At 36.9% G+C, this 23,534-nt stretch overlaps 2 long non-coding RNA genes across 2 annotated transcripts; both read left to right on the top strand.

The window, feature by feature from the left end:
* Positions 1–3,378: 3,378 nt before the first annotated feature.
* On the top strand, positions 3,379–13,838 carry LOC137489091 (uncharacterized). The gene is made up of 6 exons (XR_012399030.1): positions 3,379–3,435; positions 3,755–3,861; positions 4,795–4,918; positions 5,121–5,177; positions 5,496–5,538; positions 13,379–13,838. It is a non-coding gene; the product is annotated as an uncharacterized lncRNA (long non-coding RNA).
* A 2,228-nt stretch (positions 13,839–16,066) lies between these two features.
* Positions 16,067–18,732, top strand: LOC137489092 (uncharacterized). The gene is made up of 6 exons (XR_012399027.1): positions 16,067–16,104; positions 16,425–16,537; positions 17,351–17,477; positions 17,653–17,738; positions 18,065–18,107; positions 18,206–18,732. It is a non-coding gene; the product is annotated as an uncharacterized lncRNA (long non-coding RNA).
* Positions 18,733–23,534: the final 4,802 nt, after the last annotated feature.

Here is a 23,534-nt window from a genome sequence, read left to right on the forward strand (position 1 = left end):
TATAGCAACATAAAGCAGTACATGGGGTAATAATGGTTGAGCTGTAATTTACCATTTATTATCACAGTAACTATCTGTAATGGGTACATAAAGTAAATTACTGTAATTTATTCTTTGCACTACAAAATTTCATACAAATCCTGCTCCTTTTACAGTAAAATACTGTTTCCTTTTAATACAGCAAAACACTGGCTATTTTACAGTTATTTACTGCATAATCTACAGTAAGGGTTAACAGTGCATTGAAACTTCAAATAATCAAAAATTCTAGCATTTTTCCTTAACCGAAGAACAGAAGCAAACTGGAAGATCAGAACTTCTTCATCAGTATTATTATTATTATTATTATTAATATTATTATTATTATTGTTATTATTATGATTACCAATGTTTATTAATCTTTCACGGATGTAACAAATTAATTTTACAGAGAAATTTAAACAAATATTATTCCCACCCCTACCCTCTAAACAAGTTGAAAATACAATTATCTGAGAGCGAAAAAAAAAATATATATATATATATAAATAAACAAATAAATAAATTAATTAATTAATTAATTAATCGTCACCTTAGAATTATAAGGTTAAAGCTCAATATCTCAAAACCTTTCAGAAAAAATCATAAAAAATCAATAAATAAAAAAAATAAAAAGGGCGAAGCAGTGGCGCAGTAGGTAGTCGCCTCTAAGCAAGAAGGTTACTGGGTCGCTGGATCGAGCTTCGGCTTAGTTGGCGTTTCTGTGTAGAGTTTGCATGTTCTCCCTGCGTTCGCGTGGGTTTCCTTTGGGTGCTCCGGTTTCCCCCACAGACCTAAGACATGCGGTAGAGGTGAATTGGGTAGGCTAAATTGTCAGTAGTGCAACAGTGTGTGTGTGAATGTGTGTGTGTGTGTGTGTGTGGATGTTTCCCATAGATGGGTTGTGGCTGGTTCATTCTGCTTTGGCGACCCTGGAGTAATAAAGGGACTAAGCCGACAAGAAAATGAATGAATGAATAAAAAATAAAAAATTTGTACAAAATCCACATATACCTTGACAACCCAATATTACAAACACTAATCTTCAGGTATTTATACAAAGTACTTAATTACATTTGCTTTGCTATTAAAAGGCTTCTAAGATTTAGATTGACAATTTGATACTGATACGCTCAAAAAAAAAGACAATTCGGTAACACTTTATAATAACTACACACTATGAGTCAATTACTAAGCATTAGCATCTAGTGAATTCATTATTTGTTAAGCATTAACTCTACATTAATAAACGTTAGTAAGCAGTTTATAACTGCAGCTACAATTGCTGTTTTCTTGACTTATAAGCCCTTATATAATGTGTTTAATAATTGTATTTTCATACCTAGTTAATGATTTATTTTTCATTACTAAATTAAGTATTGCATTATTTACAAACGAGTTGTATTTAAGAGTAGTTGAGGGTTTTTAGGATAATTCAAATTGAGTTAGTAAATTATTAATAAACTATTGAAATCAACGTTTATATGTCTTATTATTCAGGCATATACTAATAGTTAATTAATATGTTAAAAATGCTTTATTAATTCAACTTCATGCAGTTTTGTGACCTAATCTAAAGTGGGGACTATTTATGCTTTATAAATCCCTTATAAATGACTATTACAGGCTCAGATTCAAATGAACAATAATCCTTGCAATCTTTTCTAAAAAGTAAAATTACTATAAAGTTTAAACGTTGCTGAATAACAGTAGTGTCAAAATACGACATAAAACTGGGTAAAACAACAACAGCAATATAATAATGTAACAATATAATAAGATGCAATGTTTAAACTCTACAGTGCTTTTATTTTAGATTAGGTTGCAAAGATTTATTTTTCGTTTGAAGTACAGTTTCATTTGTGTATCTTTAAATGAATAGGTAGGAATAATGTCATTTTTCCTGTTTAGAATTTAACTGAGCCTTTATTTGTCATTTATAAGGGATTTATTGAGTATAAATATTCCTCACTTTAGATTAGGTCACAAAACTAGATGAAGTTGAGTTAATAAAGCATTTATTATTATCCATAAAAACCATTAATATGTGCCTGAATAATAAGACATATAAACATTGATTTCAATAGTTTATTAATCATTTACTAACTCATTCTGAATGATCCTAAAAACCCTCAACTAATCTTAATTACAAATAGCTTGTAAATAATGTGATACTTAATTTAGTAATGAAAAATAAATCATTAACTAAGTATGAAATTACAATTGTTAAACACATTATATAGGTGCTTAAAAGTCAAGAATAGAGCATTTGTAGCTGCAGTTATAAACTGCTTACTAACGCTTATTAATGTAGAGTTAAGGCTTAACAGATAATGAATTCACTTTTTGCATGTTTTCCCATGTTGTGCCCTAGTGTTGCAGTTTATTTGTTTCCAAATGGATGAAGGTCATTGCATCACACAACCAGTTGTCAAAACTAAGGGGAAATCTTTGTTTTCATAATAAAATAATCTTGCTGTGTCAAAAATGCAAGGACTTTGCAGTACAGCTCGATAACCTTGCTATACTCTGAGAAAGTTCAAAATGTGCAATAAGAAGACACGGTTCGATGTGCATCTTAGTCACAAAGGAGAAACCGTTAAAAATGGATAGCCAAATAGAAGTAATTGATGGACAAAGTCAAAATATATGTATTAAATCTGCAGGTGCTTGATTACAGCGATCACATAGGATCCAAGTCTTGAGTTATTTTTGCCAACCTCACTTTTGTCCAGTATATTCGATGAACAAATTTTAATTGGATAAGCAATGTCATGTACAGATAGAGGAGGTATGAACATGAAACAAAATCTGGTCCCACGTCTTGTAAACTGTTGTTTATTAAAGGAAGGAGAGGTAGTAGAGAAAGAGGAGAATAACCTGTATAAAATAGACAGTATACCTTTTTTTATTTAATGGTACTTCAAAAATTTTGTTCAAGTTGAGATTTTGGTGAAGGTTCGAAAAATCTGTATATGAGTTTTTAACAAGGTTTGTAAGTTGCATGTATCTAAAGAAATGAGTGCTAGGAAGATAAATGTTTTGTATTAACTGTGAAAAGCTGGGGATTTTTTTTTTATTATTCTTTACATGTTACTATGCATGATTTTTCTTGTTACCCACTGAAAGCAATGTTATGTTTGATTTGGTGGACAAGCTATCATTCTACACAGCAAATTCATCTGAGTTAAATTCTCGGTGTTGAAGCATTTCAGAGTAAAGTGTTGACGTTAAAGAGTTAGATTTTGATAAATGAATATAAGAAGAGTTTGAATTTATTTTATTCAGTGCGAAATCAAGGAGTTATCTTTTCAACACTTGGTGGTGTTATTTCCAACATCCGGGAATTCATGCAGCCCCAGTCACTGAAGAATTTTCCTGACGCCATTGTCCATCTGAGGTTTGGAACAGCAACTGGTGAGTCAAACTACCTAAATGTTGCTATTTTACTGACTTTCTTTAAGGAAATACAGTTGTAAACATATTGTTAAGTTAATAACTTTAGAATGGAGTGACAATTTTAAACTTCTGCGGTTTATTCATGGTCGTTTGTGTATCTAGCTTAACTGCATTACTATTGACTTCTTTTCAAGAATGTTTTTATATATGCTCACGCATACATAGTGCATTAAACATCAAATGTACATTTTCAACACATTTCTGTCACGCTTAATGCCATTTTGTGCGTTGTTACCCATCTGTAAAATAAAATCGACACTTCTCCTTTAATTCGAAGCAAACTAGCGAGGGAATCCCCGGAGCAGCCTAGCCTACTCTGCCCCGATGCTAACGGCAACACAGGACGGTTTCCATAAGCTCTGGAGAGTTTCTAAAACATATCTGGTGAGTAAATGAACATATGCTTACTTGTAAAAGGCTTCCTGACTAAGAAATATGATTGTTTGTTATTCGTGTACGTTAATTTGGTTATTTTAAACACCGCGGCCCTTTTAAACTGGTTCATTCGTGGCCGTCCATATACCGTTAGTTCATAGACTCGCGTGATAACGTACGCTTGAATTATATTCTGTGTTGACAAGCATTAAAGTCGGAATGTTAACATTAATGTCTTTAAATGACCGCGTTTGCACTTTCTCAGACATTTAAGGTTACAGAAGTCTCCCGGAAGTTGCGGGACTAACGTTAACGTTATCCCGCAAATGCACAGAGACTCCCAGATGCCCAAGTACAGTAGATGCCCGCAAATGAATGATAATCTCCCGGAAATCGCGCGTCTCCCGCCCGGTCATTAAACACTTTGCACACCCCTCTCCACCGCATCCCTCCCAGCTCTTCAGGTACGTCGCGCGCAACTCATCCCATTGCTCTTCAGGTTCTTATCTCTCCCGCTACCTTCCGCAAATCAACTCTGTATCCCCCGAAAATTACTTTTCCCAACTCGGGATGTCTGACGTTAGTAAGTTAGGCTATTTATGTTGTCAGGAACATCTTAGTCAAGCTTTTTCTCCCGCATGATATTGTGCTTAAAACTATAGGCTAAACTTAGCATGTACTGTACACAACATTTCCGTTTTATTAAAGACAATTTAGTGCGTTGTAAACAGCCACCTGTCTGTAAAATTAATAAACTGATTCATATTTGAGCAGCCTAATGATGATACAGGTTTGATTTGTAGATTTATTATCAATAATCAACATCTGAATCAAAAGATATCTGAAAAAGTGTGAGGCATACTTTGTGATGTTCATCTCTCCTTTTTATCTGAAGGTTATGCATATGTGTTAGATACTAATTTTTTGTTGTTTTTTTAACAGCCACAGTTCTCTATACAATAACACAAGACCCTGTGAAGGTGGCTGATTAGAGATGGATGGTGTATTTCCAGAGTTGAAATGACCAAGCACACCTTCTTGGTCATATGTGGTGATAATAATGAAGGTGTGTTTGATAAAGTTCTGTATTTGTTTCACAAGCTGAGAGGGTATTAGAGCATTAGAGAATAACAAATGACATGAAGGTGATAAGTTTTGTATTGTGGGTGAACTGTTACTTAAATAATGTTTTGCTCTTTGCTTTGCACTTTTCCTCTTCTGCTTATCCTAATATTTTAAATTCTATTTGGACCTGAAACATCTGCTAGACTCCAGGAAAGGTGGCGTCAATACTGGACCTGAAAGGGCCTAACAAGTTGAATCTGGTAAAGAAACACGCACACACACACACACACACACACACACACACACACACACACACACACGCTTACAGAAAACTGTAAGTTTATGAATATTTTTTACACTGTGGCCAATATTTTGGGGAAGTCAGCATCACTAAATGATATAAAAGATTTTAAGCTCCTCTAAATTTTGCTCCAAGTGTTGTGTTAAATTCAGGATTCTGGACAGACAGCTGCCTGTTTTTCCAGTTCTAGTCATAGTGGTTAACCTAATTGTTTTTGGAGATCCAACAGTGATATATGTGTTTTTTCTACTTTTCCATATCCTGTCACCTCATCCAGCTGGGAGAATCAAGTTGTGGATCATCATGAATATTTTCAAAAGGTGTTTAGATTTCTTGAATGTTTTATTTACTTTGTGGCGAGATGGATGCTTTAATGTTTATTTTTCTCAAGTGCCACTAGGGGGCGCTGCTCCGACCGGTCCTTCCTATCGCTTCCAGACAATACTTCCGGGGGTCGGAAGGAAGCGGAAGGTCATGTAAACAATTGGAGATTATAAAAGAGGGAGAAAAGGCCAGAGAAAGGGCTTCTGGTTGTTTTGGTGTCGGGTATTTGGTGGCAAGAATTGGAGAAGGAGGAGAAGAACGGTGTAAGGTGGAGAGCTTGTTGGTTTCAATGACTGTGTGAGGAAAAAACTGAGGGGTGGAAGCAATTTGTGGACGTGGTGACCAGGCGATCTCTCTAAGTATTGTGTGCGAGGGGTCTGAAAATCTCGATGGAAAAAGTGGACCTGTGCAGAACGGCTTCGGTGTCCCTGGGTCAGTAACTTTTGTCCATTTGCACCCATTCATACACCCACACATTCCACACACACATTACAACGTTATCACATAGGCTTTCTTTACATTTTTTCCCTCTCTTGTTTCCAGTCGATCAGCCACACATTATTATTGTTTGTTTGTTTGTTTGTTTGTTTGTTTGTTTTCTTTTGGGTTATCTAAACATTATTATTGAAGTGTTTGAATTGTTTGTTTGATGTTTCCTTTTGTTACCTAAGAAGTGCTAATTTTGACTATGATCTATGACTGAACAGTGATTAAAAGTATATATTTTGATTTTGAAAACCTTTTTGTTGTACTGCTTGTTAAAAATATACCAGTTAATTTAATTTAAAGTGTGTGCTGGGTAATCTTTATTTTCTTCTCTTTGTGTGTATGGTGGTTAAGTGTTTGCCGCGGCTATCCAGGGTTTTAATTTAATTTTTGGCAAGTTAATCTTGTCTGGCGCCCAAAGATTTATTAATTTTGGTAACTATTTATATTTTTTTTTTGTTTGAGGTCCGCTGGCAGTGGGATTAAGGGACGTGTGAAAGTCAGGTATTGCAGTACCCACGTGGACCAGCGGTTGAGCGTTCGGCTGCGGTGCAGGAAGTCCCGTGTTCGAATCCCGCGGAGTTCAGTTTTTGAGATTTGAATTATTATTTTTTTTTTCTTATTATAAACTGTATATAAGATTTATTTATTACAAACAACCACCGTCACATAAGTGGCGCCCGAACAGGGACCCTGAACACTTAAAAAAAAAAAAAAAAAAAAAAAAAATGAACACTTTAAAAGACATTGAACACCATTGAAACCTTACTTTATTTTGGGAAATTTTGAACTTTGAAACTCATTTGAATTGTTTGACTGATTTCAGTTGACAACAACCTTTTGACTTTTTGAACTGTTTTGCTTTACTGACAAAGACTTTGGAAAAAACTATTTTGTAAAAAAAAAAAAAAAAAAAAAAAAAAAAAGTTGTTATAGAACATTTGTGTCATTGTACAGGAATTGTACTGATTTTGTATACCTTGTGAATTTGGTACTTGTGGTACTTTTGACCTCTCTCTCTATATATATTTTTGTGACCACATTGCCTAAAAAGTCAACATTTTCTTTTTTGATTTTTATTTTTTCAAAACCCTTAGATTACACTCATACACACTATAAACATGGCCAACGTCAATCCTTCCCCTTCAACTTCCGTGGATATTGATCCACCAGATATAGCCACTCCAGTTTGGCCACCAGTGCAGCAAAGACAGTTCTCATCACCTTCCAACATTCCCACATACCACTCCACACCCACTCAGTTAGACCCTTATGGAAGGACTCAAGTGCATTTCCACACCACCACTCCAGGTGTTACTTCTACAGTTCAACCTGACCCAATGCAACTGTGCACAAGTGCATCCATGGTAGAATCACCGCCCTCCTCAGCAACCCAGCATGCTCTTCCTGGATACCTCCCTACACCTGGAAGAGAAATTCATCAACTTACTGCTCATGTACAAGGAAACTGGGATCGTGTATTTGACTGTCTGAAACGGCAAGATAAAGCTGTGAAGGAACTCACCGAAAAATCGTCTAAATCTTTTTCCCTGCATGAAGCAAAGCTTGCAAAAATGGAATCCACTCATCAGCAACTCCTGAACACCTTAACTGCACAACGAAAAGATGACACAGAGACAGCGGATCAACTCACTAAAGCTGTGAAGGTGATGGTGACACAAGAAATCCAAAGGAGTGAAAGTACCTTAATTTCAGAGATTCGCTTCATGGTGGAACAAGCTCAGTTGGAATTGCAGAAGGATATTCAAGCTACCAAGGAACACTCTGACAAGAATTTTGAACGCCTTTCCAGTGATCTAAATCACTGCAGCACTGAAATTAATGCCATAAAAAACCAACTTGACAATCTTCAAACAGAAATAAGTGATGTCATCCCACCTATAAAGCAAGTGTCTGATCCTCCAAGCAGTGCACCTGTATCAGTTTCAACACAGTCTTCATCTTCAGTGACTGCTCCAATGCCTTTTCAAACACCTGTTATAAAAAGTGATCATTTAAAGTTAACTTTTCCAACGTTTGGAAGACCTTCGGATGATGTTGATCCACTGCTATATGTAACACGCTGCAAAGATTTCCTCGCCTTACACCCTCTAGATGATCCAGACATCCTAGCTACCTTCCGCACTGTCCTGTACGGTACAGCCCGGGATTGGTGGGAAGTGGCTCGCTCTGCTATTTCCACATGGAGTGAGTTTGAAACTGCTTTTCTCTCAGCTTTCCTTTCAGAAGACTATGAGGATGAGCTGGCAGAGAGGGTTAGAACTAGAACACAAGCAGAGAAAGAGTCAATTAGAGACTTTGCTTTTACATACAGAGCAATGTGTAAACGATGGAAGCCCACATTAACTGAGAGTGAATTAGTAAAAATGATTCTAAAAAACATAAAACCTCACCTAGCCAGCCAACTTCGAAGCCGTGTCCATACAGTGGATGAGTTGGTTAAACTGGGGCTTCAGCTTGAGAAGGATTATGTTCAGCAGTTACATTATGTAGAACATGTGACTCAACCCTCATCACAAAGAATTGCCCCCAACCGAGTTGAGAAACCTCCAGTTTTGTGTTGGAGATGCAAAGGTCTGCATCCACCAGGTAGTTGTCCTCACTATTCCTCCTCTGTGCAAACCACTCAATCATCTAGTCACCCTCCTCCTACTGGAAATAAACGTTATTTTCAGACCCAAAAGCACGGAGGTAATCCATCTAACAATGCCATGTCTGTTACACTTCCTTCAAAGTCATTACCCAAGTCGACTGTTACTAAATCTGTGGTCATACCACAACAGCTGATAGTTCCAATTTACATTGGGGCTTGGAGAGGAAAAGCCATATTGGATACGGGTGCCAGTTACACTTTACTCCATGAGAGTTTGTGGAAGGAGATCGATCCTCAAGCCAGCCTCCATCCCTGGACACATGGCCCACTCTATCTGGCCAATGGAGAAGCCGAAGTTCCGTTAGGATGGACGAATTTTGAAATCATATTGCATGACAAAGTTTTTCCTACTCAAGCTGCCATTCTCACTCCAAAAGCCTTGGCTTACTCTGTAGTCTTGGGTTTAGATTTCCTTTATTCAAGTGGTCTACAGATTAATGTAGTTGACCAGACATACTCTTTTAAGTCCAACCCTAATGAAGAGTACCCTTTTCAACCTGGACATGCTAGTGTTCCTGTGGGAAGATCCCAACATTTGAACAAAAATGCACAAACCCAACATTCAAGTAAGACACTATCTCTGCTCAGCTCTATTCCTCCACCATTACCGTTTCCAGTAGTATCCCAACTTGCACCCAGTAGTGATGATCAAGCTCTGATTGAGATGGCTGTTGCCGAAGCACACTTACCACTAGAAAGTAAGCCACAGTTACTTCATCTTCTCCAGTCAAACCCAAAAGTCTGTACTCTTCAGCTTGGAAGAACCACTGTTCTTCAACATTGCATTTACACCACTCACCCAGTACCCGTTAAGCAACGTCCTTATCGGTTGACACCTGGAAAACAAGCCATAGTAGAGGAACAGATTGAAGAGATGCTAAAGGCTGGTGTCATCGAACAGTCTTGTTCTCCATGGGCATCTCCAGTAGTTCTTGTTCCTAAGAAAGACAACAGTCTTAGGTTCTGTGTGGACTACAGAAAATTAAATGCGATGACAGAAAGTGATGCTTATCCAATACCTAACATCACAGAGATTTTAGAGTCTCTTTCTGGAGCATCCACATTCTCATCCTTGGACCTCAACTGTGGATTTTGGCAGGTACCAATGGATGACAAAAGCAAGTTGATGACTGCATTCATCACCTCTAGAGGGTTATATCATTTTAATGTTATGCCCTTTGGACTGAAAAATGCTCCTGCTACCTTCCAACGTTTGATGGAAATAGTCCTGAGAGATTTACTTGGGAAAATTTGCTACGTCTATATTGACGACATTGTCATTTACTCACCCACCTTGACCCAACATCTTCACGACATCCAGACCATCTTGGAGAGACTGGAAAAAGCAGGTCTAACCCTAAACCTAAAAAAATGTTCCTTTTGCCTACCTGAAATTACCTTTCTAGGACACGTAGTGAGTCACCAAGGAGTTGCAGCTGACCCCAAGAAGGTGGAGGTCATTCACGCTTACCCAGTCCCACAAAACCTTAAGGATGTTCAGCGATTCTTAGGACTGGCAGGATGGTATCACCGTTTTGTACCAAATTTTTCACGCATTGCTGAACCACTGAATAATCTGAAAAAGAAAGGACGACAATTCAAGTGGGATTCACTATGCCAGCAAGCATTTGACAATCTAAAGTTCTGTCTTACCACACCTCCCATCCTGGGCCATCCAGATCTTAACATACCTTTTACTGTGTATACTGATGCCAGTGACTCAGGACTAGGGGCTGTTTTAACCCAGCGTAAAGAGCAGGGTGGCGAAGAAGTAATTGCTTATGCCAGTAGAACCTTGACTAAGGCAGAAGTGAATTACTCCACCACGGAGAAAGAGTGTCTGGCTGTGGTGTGGGCTTTAGACAAGTGGCAACACTACCTGGAACCTAGAATGTTTACAGTGGTTACAGACCATTCCGCTCTGCAATGGGTCATGAATTCCACCAAACCAGCCAGTCGACTCATGAGATGGGCCTTGCGCTTGCAACGCTATGATTTTGTGATCGAGTACAGAAAAGGACGGCTGAATGTTGCTCCTGATGCGTTGTCCCGTATGTATTCCATGCCAGGCTGTAACTTGTACACCACGGAAAAGGATCTGCCTGATTTCCCTGTCACCCCACAAACCATCTGGGAGGAACAACATCAAGACACAGACATTATGAAGATCTTTCAAGCTCTGGCCAAAAATGAGCAACAGGAACAAGCCCAGTACACTGTGTTGGAAGACAAGCTGTATCACATCACCCACCTAGCAGATGAAACTGTTCACTACAAAGTAGTCATTCCATCTACTCTTAGACCAACAGTACTAGAATGGTACCATGATACTCCCTTAAGCGGACACTTGGGAATTTACAAGACGTACAAGCGAATACAAGATGTTGCTTATTGGCCAGGAATGTGGACAGACATAAAAAAATATGTCAAAAATTGTGCCAAATGTCAAGTCACCAAATGGGACAACCGGAAACCTGCTGGCAAGTTACAACAAGTTACAACATCACGACCAAATGAGATGTGGGGAGTGGATATAATGGGTCCAATGCCGAAGTCTGGAAAACAAAATGAGTACTTACTCGTATTTGTCGACTATTTCTCCAAATGGGTTGAACTGTTTCCCATGCGGCATGCCACAGCACAGACCATTGCCACCATACTAAGACAAGAAATGTTGACTCGGTGGGGAGTCCCTGACTTCATATTGTCAGACAGAGGAGCGCAGTTTGTTTCTTCTTTATTCACAGAGCTGTGTGGAAAATGGAACATCACTCCAAAGCTTACCACTGCTTATCACCCACAGACCAACATGACAGAAAGAGTGAATCGCACTTTGAAGTCTATGATTGCAGGGTTTGTGGAGGACAACCACAAGACCTGGGATACATACTTACCAGAGTTACGTTTTGCTTTAAATTCTGCAATACAGGAATCCATTGGGATGACGCCTGCCGAACTTCACCTAGGTCGGAAAATCCACAGTCCCATGGATAAACTGCTGCACAGACGTGATCTCTCACCAACCAAGCCTGCATACGACATGGTACACAAAATAACACAGTTACAAAGGCAAGCCAAAGAAAATTACACCAAAGCTCAAAAACGGCAGTTAAGGAGCTATGACAAGAACAGAAGAGATGTGTTCTTCAGAGAAAGAGAGCGTGTATGGGTCCGTAATTTTCCCATCTCTAGTGCACAACATTATTTCAGTGCTAAACTAGCTCCAAAGTGGAAAGGACCATACCGCATTATCCAGCAACTAGGTCCTGTGAACTACCAGGTATCTCTTGAAGACACTGGTGAGGATGTGAGAAATGTTCATGTGTGTAATCTCAAACCATGTTTCCCCACGGCAGAGGAGCTGGAAGCAAGGGAGAAAAATTGCACAAAGATCCTCCCACAGCAGGATCAAAAAAGATTTTAAAAATGTAAATCCTCGTGAGCATTGAACAACATGGGTTGTTCTCACGAAGGGGGGGAGAGTGTGGCGAGATGGATGCTTTAATGTTTATTTTTCTCAAGTGCCACTAGGGGGCGCTGCTCCGACCGGTCCTTCCTATCGCTTCCAGACAATACTTCCGGGGGTCGGAAGGAAGCGGAAGGTCATGTAAACAATTGGAGATTATAAAAGAGGGAGAAAAGGCCAGAGAAAGGGCTTCTGGTTGTTTTGGTGTCGGGTATTTGGTGGCAAGAATTGGAGAAGGAGGAGAAGAACGGTGTAAGGTGGAGAGCTTGTTGGTTTCAATGACTGTGTGAGGAAAAAACTGAGGGGTGGAAGCAATTTGTGGACGTGGTGACCAGGCGATCTCTCTAAGTATTGTGTGCGAGGGGTCTGAAAATCTCGATGGAAAAAGTGGACCTGTGCAGAACGGCTTCGGTGTCCCTGGGTCAGTAACTTTTGTCCATTTGCACCCATTCATACACCCACACATTCCACACACACATTACAACGTTATCACATAGGCTTTCTTTACATTTTTTCCCTCTCTTGTTTCCAGTCGATCAGCCACACATTATTATTGTTTGTTTGTTTGTTTGTTTGTTTGTTTGTTTTCTTTTGGGTTATCTAAACATTATTATTGAAGTGTTTGAATTGTTTGTTTGATGTTTCCTTTTGTTACCTAAGAAGTGCTAATTTTGACTATGATCTATGACTGAACAGTGATTAAAAGTATATATTTTGATTTTGAAAACCTTTTTGTTGTACTGCTTGTTAAAAATATACCAGTTAATTTAATTTAAAGTGTGTGCTGGGTAATCTTTATTTTCTTCTCTTTGTGTGTATGGTGGTTAAGTGTTTGCCGCGGCTATCCAGGGTTTTAATTTAATTTTTGGCAAGTTAATCTTGTCTGGCGCCCAAAGATTTATTAATTTTGGTAACTATTTATTTTTTTTTTTGTTTGAGGTCCGCTGGCAGTGGGATTAAGGGACGTGTGAAAGTCAGGTATTGCAGTACCCACGTGGACCAGCGGTTGAGCGTTCGGCTGCGGTGCAGGAAGTCCCGTGTTCGAATCCCGCGGAGTTCAGTTTTTGAGATTTGAATTATTATTTTTTTTTCTTATTATAAACTGTATATAAGATTTATTTATTACAAACAACCACCGTCACAACTTTAAATGTTCTTTTAAATATATCATAGAATTTGATTGCAATTTGTTTTCAAACATTTTTCTTAGTCATGCTGGAGTTTTGAAGAGTTCTTAGATGAGCCTCACCCTATATCCGTGCATCAGGAACCACCAGACGAGCGATCAGCAGCTACTACATCGTCATGGATAAAAAGGTCATCCTGTGGCTGGGAAGCACTTCATTCACAGGACATGCTTGATGAGATTTCCTAGCTCCAGTTTGTTTTCACATAAGTTTACAGCATTTATACCTTCATTTAAACTGCTGTGTTTGATATGGAGGACCAAGGAAACACCAGAAGTGAAGGATTTGCATGCCAAGTTGTTTAAAATGTAATTTCAGAAGAAAACTATGCATTCAGAAGAAAACTATGAGTGACACTATATTGAACTTTCAAATTGCTCTGATGAAACATCAAGTTTGGACCAAAGGACTGAAACAGCCTTTTTGAGCACTGGTCATACATATTTTGTTGATACTGTCTGTACTAATAAAACATTTAAAGCATATTTGACATTGTTGCATTTTGAAAACTGAATGAATTGTTGAAGTGGTGAATGTTTTCAAATAAAATGTATTTTCTTTTGTAATTTACAGTCTATTTGACCTTTTTACCATATTTACACTCAAGAGAGTTGAATAAAATAACAATATATTACACCAGGAGGTGTTAAACATAGTTACATTTTTTAACTCTGCCCAGAGTTAAAATTAACCCTTACTTCGGTGTCAATGTGCCAACCCTTTTGAGAGTGTTGATTTAACTCTGTTTTGAGTGGACCCCATGGGACACTTTCAAAGTGTTGAAATTAACACCCATAGAGTTGTTTTGGGTCCCCATATTTTGCTGTGTAAGTGGGTCTGTGCCACCTTGGCCATTATTTAATCTTAGCACTCAAAATCAGCACTGAATTTATATTGAATGGTACTGGTGGTCATTTTCTCATGTCATAATAAGGAGCCTTTACTCTGAAAAAGCTTAGGTTTAGTTTGTATAACACAAGTTAAATATCTACAACATTATATAACATACATGGTGCAACGTATATACAATAGAGTTGCATTTAATTAAATGTTGAGTCTGAAATTAAATGAATTCTGCCATTTCACTGCACAAATACTGGATTTAAGGTGTCAAGCTGTCATGTTAACCTCTGCCTTTACTACATGGTCTTGGAGATTTTACTTTATGGCAATTTAGTTGTTTATGACAACTAAAATAAGCTGAGATGCCTGTAATGATCCTTATTTTTTGTAAATTCACTGGAATGCTTTTACCTTTATCACAAATCCTTTTCAAAGAATTGTCCAATTTTGCAATGTTCTTGTTACCTTTGGAGGTGACTCATTTCTCTAACAAATTGGATATGGGGGATCTTGGAGGAGGAAGCTGTCAACAGTAAATCCAGCCTTCGGTTTCTACCATCAGGCAGGAGTGAAAACATAAAAACCTGAAGAAAAGAACAACAACCATTGCATAAGACATGAATAAGGTATTTCATATATTAGTTGATAAATGGATGGATGGACTGATAAGGCTTTTATTAGTTTCTGAATAATTATAACTTTTTTTAATGAACAAGTCGTTGAACATACTCGTATACCCATAAAAAAAATAAAAATAAATAAAAAAATTAAAATCCTGAAAAAACAATCTGTAAAATTCTGGCAATAGGGGTGCAGGAAAAAATAAATGTAAACTATTGGCCACTTTAAATTACAATAATTTGGTCACACTTTACAATAAGTTTCATTAGCTAATGCTAATTAATGCATTTACTAACATAAACAAACAATGAACAATTAATTTACTACTGTATTTGTTCATGTTAGTAAACGTTAGTTAATGAAAATTCAGTTGTGTTTTGTTAGTTCATGTTAACTCATGGTGCATTAACTAATATTAACAAGCATGGACTTGAATGTTAATAATGTATTAGTAAATGTTCAATTATGATCAATAAATGCTGTACATGCTGTGTTGGTGAATGCATTAACTAATGAACCTTATTGTAAAGTGTTACCAATAATTTTCTGTACATCAAAAGTATATACATTTGTTGCAGACATTTTTACACAATTTTTTTTGTATTTTCTAAAGTTGTAATATTTAATAAAGAACTTTACATAAATATTGTAGAATGTTATACAAAAAACATGAAATGTGACAAAATGTTAATACTAATTTAGCTAGTGCCATGCTACATCTTTTTGACCTTTTTTTTTTAGTTTAGAATGATTAAACAGAAAAGTAAAAAAAGTAAATGTTTTAAAAACAAAATGAATAAATGTAGCTTTCTTTTTATATATATTTATACAACAGTTCTTTCTGGTTCTTGAATCTGATTGGCTGATAGCCGTGATATATTTAAGTAATATCAGCACCTGCACAGCCTCTTTACACTTTGTGTATTACTCCGCCCACATACAACCAGCAAAAAGCAGACACTACAGATCTAAAGTTTAAAAGATGCTTGTTCAGCTGTTTACCTGTCAGCTTTTGAATCAAAGGCGGAAGAAAGTACACAGCAAATTCATCTGAGTTAAATTCTCGGTGTTGAAGCATTTCAGAGTAAAGTGTTGACGTTAAAGAGTTAGATTTTGATAAATGAATATAATAAGAGTTAGAATTGATTTTATTCAGTGCGAAATCAAGGAGTTATCTTTTCAACACTTGGTGGTGTTATTTCCAACATCCGGGAATTCATGCAGCCCCAGTCACTGAAGAATTTTCCAGACGCCATTTTCCATCTGAGGTTTAGAACAGCAACTGGTGAGTCAAACTACCTAAATGTTGCTATTTTACTGACATTCTCTAAGGAAATACAGTTGTAAACATATTGTTAAGTTAATAACTTTAGAATGGAGTGACAATTTTAATCTTCTGCGGTTCATTCATGGTCGTTTGTGTATCTAGCTAAACTGCATCACTATTCACTTCTTTTCAAGAATGTTTTTATATATGCTCACGCATACATAGTACATAAAAACATCAAATGTACATGTTCAACACATTTCTGTCACGCTTAATGCCATTTTGTGCGTTGTTACCCATCTGTAAAATAAAATCGACACTTCTCCTTTAATTCAAAGCAAACTAGCGAGGGAATCCCCGGAGCAGCCTAACCTTAGCCTACTCTGCCCGGATGCTAACGGCAACACAGGACGGTTTCCATAAGCTCTGGAGAGTTTCTAAAACATATCTGGTGAGTAAATGAACATATGCTTACTTGTAAAAGGTTAAACATACAAACATATGATTGTTTGTTATTCATGTAACTTACGTTAATTTGGTTATTTTAAACACCGCGGCCCTTTTAAACTGGTTCATTCGTGGCCGTCCATATACCGTTAGTTGATAGACTCGCGTGATAACGTAACTTACGCTTGAATTATATTAAGCGTTGACAACCATTAAAGTCGGAATGTTAACATTAATGTCTTTAAATGACCGCGTTTGCACTTTCTCAGACTTTTAAGGTTACAGAAGTCTCCCGGAAGTTGCGGGACTAACGTTAACAAGTCACCCCCACCGCTCTTTAGGTACGTCGCGCGCAACTCATCCCATTGTTCTTTAGGTACTCATTTCTCCCGCTACCTCCCGCAAATCAACTCTGTATCCCCCGAAAATGACTTTTCCCAACTCGGGATGTCTGACGTTAGTAAGTTAGGCTATTTATGTAGTCAGGAACATCTTAGTCAAGCTTTTTCTCCCGCATGATATTGTGCTTAAAACTATAGGCTAAACTTAGCATGTACTGTACACAACATTTCCTTTTTATTAAAGACAATTTAGTGCGTTGTAAACAGCCACCTGTCTGTAAAATTAATCAACTGATTCAAATTTGAGCCGCCTAATGATGATACAGGTTTGATTTGTAGATTTATTATCAATAATCAACATCTGAATCAAAAGATATCTGAAAAAGTGTGAGGCATACTTTGTGATGTTTATCTCTCCTTTTATCTGAAGGTTATGCATATGTGTTAGATACTAATGTTTTGTTGTTTTTTAACAGCCACAGTTCTCTATACAATAACACAAGACCCTGTGACGGTGGCTGATTAGAGACGGATGGTGTATTTCCAGAGTTGGTGAAATGACCAAGCACACCTTCTTGGTCATATGTGGTGATAATAATGAAGGTATGTTTGATAAAGTTCTGTATTTGTTTCACATAAGCTGAGAGGGTATTAGAGCATTAAAGAATAATGAATGACATGAAGGTGATAAGTTTTGTATTGTGGGTGAACTGTTACTTAAATAATGTTTTGCTCTTTACTTTGCACTTTTCCTCTTCTGCTTATCCTAATATTTTAGGTTATATTTGGACCTGAAACATCTGCTAGACTCCAGTAAAGGTGGCGTCAATACTGGACCTGAAAGGGCCTAACAAGTTGAATCTTGTAAAGAAACACGCACGCACACACACGCACGCACGCACGCACGCACGCACGCACGCACACGCTTACAGAAAACTGTTGTTTATGAAGTTTATGAATATTTTTTACACTGTGGCCAATATTTTGGGGAAATCAGCATCACTAAATGATATAAAAGATTTTAAGCTCCTCTAAATTTTGCTCCAAGTGTTGTGTTAAATTCAGGATTCTGGACAGACAGCTGCCTGTTTTTCCAGTTCTAGACATAGTGGTTAACCTAATTGTTTTTGGAGATCCAACAGTGATGTATGTGTTTTTTCTACTTTTCCATATCCTGTCACCTCAACCAGCTGGGAGAGTCAAGTTGTGGATCATCATGAAGATTTTCAAAAGGTGAGTTTAGATTTCGTAAATGTTTAATTTACTTTTAAATGTTCTTTTAAATATATCATAGAATTTGATTGCAATTTGTTTTCAAACATTTTTCTTAGTCATGCTGGAGTCTTGAAGAGTTCTTAGATGAGCATCACCCTATATCCGTGCATCAGGAACCACCAGACGAGCGATCAGCAGCTACTACATCGTCATGGATAAAAAGGTCATCCTGTGGCTGGGAAGCACTTCATTCACAGGACATGCTTGATGAGATTTCCTAGCTCCAGTTTGTTTTCACACAAGTTTACAGCATTTATACCTTCATTTAAACTGCTGTGTTTGATATGGAGGACCAAGGAAACACCCGAAGTGAAAGTTGTTTAAAATGTAATTTCAGAAGAAAACTGTGCGTTCAGAAGAAAACTATGAGTGACGATATATTGAACTTTCAAATTGCTCTGATAACACATCAAGTATGGTTCAAAGGACTGAAACAGCCTTTTTGAGCGCTGGTCATACATATTTTGTTGATACTGTCTGTACTAATAATACATTTAAAGCATATTTGACATTGTTGCATTTTAAAAACTGAATGAATTGTTGAAGTGGTAAATGTTACCAAATAAAATGTTTTTTCTTTTGTAATTTACAGTCTATTTGACCTTTTTACCACATTTACACTCAAGAGAGTTGAATAAAATAACAATATATTACACCAGGCGGTGTTAAATATAGTTACATTTTTTAACTCTGCCCAGAGTTAAAATTAACCCTTACTTCGGTGTCAATGTGCCAACCCTTTTGAAAGTGTTGATTTAACTCTGTTTTGAGTGGACCCCATGAGACACTTTCAAATTGTTGAAATTAACACCCATAGAGTTGTTTTGGGTCCCCATATTTTGCTGTGTAGTTCCCCTTACAAAAGGGTTTTTGAGACTCTGTTTGATTTTGTTTTTATATACACAATTATGCCGTCAAACTGTTGTATAAACTCAGTCTGCAGCCTCGTGTCAACACACGCCTCCCACTATATATAAAAACAAAATCAAACAGAGTATATATAATCATTCATTTTCTTGTCGGCTTAGTCCCTTTATTAATCCGGGGTCGACACAGCGGAACGAACCGCCAACCTTTCCAGCAAGTTTTTACGCAGCGGATGCCCTTCCAGCCGCAACCCATTTCTGGGAAACATCCACACACACACTCATACACTATGGACAATTTAGCCTACCCAATTCACCTGTAACGCATGTCTTTAGACTGTGGGGGAAACCGGAGCACCCAGAGGAAATCCACGCGAAGGCAGGGAGAACATGCAAACTCCACACAGAAACACCAACTGAGCCGAAGTTCGAACCAGCGACCCAGCGACCTTCTTGCTGTGGGACGACAGCACTACCTACTGCGCCACTGCCTCGCCCATATAAGCAATATTATACTTGTAGCAGCATTTTGCGGTATATTGGTACTGGTGGAAGGCGTGTGTTGTGCCACAGCCATATCGCACTGCTGCTCGTGTGTTATTCCATTTATACAACAGTTTAACAACATAACTTGTTCGCATATAGTGACATTAAAACGCGTTTCTCCCTGTCTTGTTTCTCAGTGTTTGAACCTAGCCTTGTATATTCCTGTTATCCTGTTTAGCCGCCAGCCTTACGACCTATTGCCTGTACTTTGATTACGATTCTGGATTGTCCACATATACCCGTTTGCACCTGTATGACCACTGCTTGCCTGACGCTGAATAAACCTGCATATTGGATCTTACCTGCAGTTGTATCTGTCACTCCCTCCCCCGGTCGTTACAGTGCTAGACAAAGCAGGTGAATACCGTATGAGAGGATGATTACTCATGCGCACAGGTGATGTGATGCGCGTGACTGTTAAAAAGCGCACGCGCGCTCCATTTACTTGTGCTTTTTTCCATTCACTTGCGATCGGTTCTCTTTGAAAAACTAGACAAAAAACGATGCTCGTGTACCCACAGTCCTGCTGCTTTTAAAAGCTCAAGATTGAAAAATATACAAATTTGTAAGCAACAGCAGCAGTCACTGCTTTCGTTTTAATTATGCTCAGGCACGTGATCATCCTTTCATTATCACTCGTGGTATGTTTTTACCTGCTTTCTTTTGCTTACAGTTATTTTTGTTAATATAGTTTAATTATCATCCTTTACAATAACACATTTCTTTAATATGAGATTAACTCCCCATTTGTGTGTAGTAACTGCTGATCTGGGACCTTTAGCCAGGACAGATTACTGTGCATATTTTAGATGCATGACAATAGATCTTTTTAAATGTTAATTAAAAAATATATATATAAAATAAAAAAAGTTTTGTTGAATAAAAAGTACATATATACAGTTATATATTTGCTTGTTTTGACACATTTCAATATGTGGCTAAGAAATAATTATTTCTTTTTTAATGTAGTTAGAGATGAGTTTGGTAAAACCTTTATTCTGAGCCCTAAAAAGTCATGTAAAGTAAAAACCAATTGCAATGCGACACAACCTATTTGCTCATGCACAGTGAGCAAGCTCATACATAACACACACAAACAGTGAAACAATTGAGGTACTGTATGTGGATAACACAACATCTTGTGTTATCAAGTCTTATTAGCATGTCAAAGTCAGATTTATTTATATAAAATATATTTTCCAAACAACAAAATTGTGGCTAGGGAAAATGGCAAGTGGTTGGAAATCTACTAGCCACAGTGGCTAGTGATCAAACAAAGTTAATGTAAAGCCCTGGTTGTAACATGGTACAAAAAAAAATCCATTCCCACCTAAAAAAAAGGCTCAAAAGAACATTATGTTGTCCAACAGCTCCAATATTTGTGAAACTGTAGTGAGTTCTTTGATCTGCTGTCACTCAGAGTAATACACAAGAGGCTGTACTAGTTATGATATTATATCGCACTACTATCAGAACTGATGTATATACACTGACCATTACACCATTTATTTATTTTTTATTTATTATTTCAGAAAAAAAAATATCTTAAACAAGGTTACATAAATTTTAACATTTATTTATTTATCTATCATCTATTCCTTTCCTTTTTATAGTTTAAGCTGTTTTTCCTAATCTTTTTTTTTTCTTTTCTATTTCTACTTTTCTTGAATCTTGTGCCCTGTGGGTTTGTCATCAGATTCAGTTCTTCATGCCATGTGAGTATCTGATCTCATGCAGATTTTGCAGGTGAATTGCCATTCTTCCATCCAAAGCTCTTCAAGATTAAATAGGCATCCAGCTATAATCAGATGACTCCATGGCTAAAGCACATGAAAAGCACCCAATGCTTAGTGGCGAAATAAAGGTCATTCGCAGCGATAATCCCTGCTTCGTGCCGGATTATTCTTTTATCCTATCGAAAATTGCTTTCTCTGTAGAGCAATGAAACCCTCTAAACAACAACAAAAGATTACTCTCCTACATCAGCAGACCTTGGCCTTGTCAAAACGAGACATCCTGTTTATGGCTATCAGATTCAACGTAACACACAGGTAAAGTCCATTGAGAAGCTATAACGTGAGCAGTCAACATGAATTATTATCGTCACTGAATCAGTAGCTTCGTAGATCATGGTTAAGCTCAGTTTTGTGTTTATCATACAGAGTTTTCATCCATTTCTAGTTGTTTTGACAATCTACTCTGCTTAGTTGTTGATGTTAAATCCAAGTTCATCCAAAAGTGTAAATTAACTCATTTACTTCCTCGGGCCATCCAAGATGTATTTTTTTTTATTTTTTATTTTTTAAATTAAGGACAATACATTTTTTTTTTTTAGAAATTCTGGTCCTTTTTTCAGATGTATACTGTATGTATATGATGGTAGTTAATAGATAACATCATATTAAGAGTAAAAAAAAAAAAAACAACAACAACATATATGGTGTCATGGTGTATTGGGTAGGCTAAATTGTCCATAGACTGTAAAAACTAATTTTACAGAAAATATCTAAAAATGTTGTCATTTCAAATTATATTCAAACCACAGTAAAATGACAAACAACCTCTTTAAATTACAGTTTGACTTTCATTTTAGGTTCTTTATTATTAAAGACAAATTACTAACTTTAATAATTTTGTATTTCTTATACAATATATTTTTTTTTTGGTTATTTTAAATCTTGTAAAACAAAAATATAAAGAATATCTGTAAATTAACAGTGTGACTGTTATTTTATGTAATTTATAATCAATGACAAATTACAGCAATTTGTCTGTTTTATACAATAAAAGTATTGTAATATTTAGATTTTTTTAAAGTACATTTAAATTTATGAAAAATTAAAGTAATAAATTGTAATTACTTCTGCACCTTGCTATATAGGGTTTATGACAATGAAATTTGTATTATTTTTTAATTCTTGTAATTTTAAAGTAAACCCTTTTTAGTTTTACTTTTAAATGCATTTTTATATTTAAACTCTTTTTTTTTTTTTTTTTTTTTTTTACATATTTTGGATTTTTACAATTAAACTCTACTGTTTTTATCATGAATTAATGTTGAAAGCTCACTAACATCACGTTGTGCTTGCCGGTACCAGTGGTGTAAAGTAACAAAGTACAAATACTCAAACTAGTGCATCCAAGTAGTTTGTCTCAGGAATTGTATTTTACTTAGTAGTTGGCTACTTTTACTTTCCTTCTGTAACAACTTGGTTCACTTGAAGAAGGAATCGGATCACAGGATTAGCAAAACACGTTTATTTAGTTACAAGACTTACGAAGATAAACACAGGAAGAACATGGAGTGAAGACAGTTATCAATGTAGTGAGAATATTAGACAATGGAGGAACAGAATACAAGGACTTAAATACACATGAGGGTAATGACAATGATTGGACACAGGGGATGAACACAGGTAGAAAAGATGAACATAACTATCGGTGGGAACTGGAACAAAGGAGCACATGGTGAAGGTCACGTGAGGAAAACAAACACACAATGGTGACAGGTTGTGACACCTTCTGCCTGCAGTCACTACTTGATTTTTTCTTGTCTATTTAAGGATTAGAAAATTCAGTCCTGTGATTCCTGTTCAATCGAATCGCACATATAAGGTAAAACGCATCATAATGAACTACCTCAAGACATGGGCGATTTATAATTGGAGCAAACTGTTGGGAAGCATAAAACTGTCCAAGAAGATGTGCAAAATCACGCATTGACGCAAAGACAGTTTAGATGCATGTCACTAATGAGAAGATGACAGATGCTTACTGTATGATGACCAAAATGACCTTAAACATCCAGCAGGCACAAGAAGTCAACAGGACGTCAAATTTAAGTTGTACCCCAACGTCTTGGGAATGTTGCAGAACTTAACTCCAGGCCAACATCAATGTCTAACCTCCAACCTAAAATCAACCAAATATCAACGTCTAATGATGTTACAGCTTGGCGTTGTGTGGACATTAC

This window comes from Danio rerio, chromosome 23, assembly GCF_049306965.1.
Source record: "Danio rerio strain Tuebingen ecotype United States chromosome 23, GRCz12tu, whole genome shotgun sequence".
NCBI lineage: Eukaryota > Metazoa > Chordata > Actinopteri > Cypriniformes > Danionidae > Danio > Danio rerio.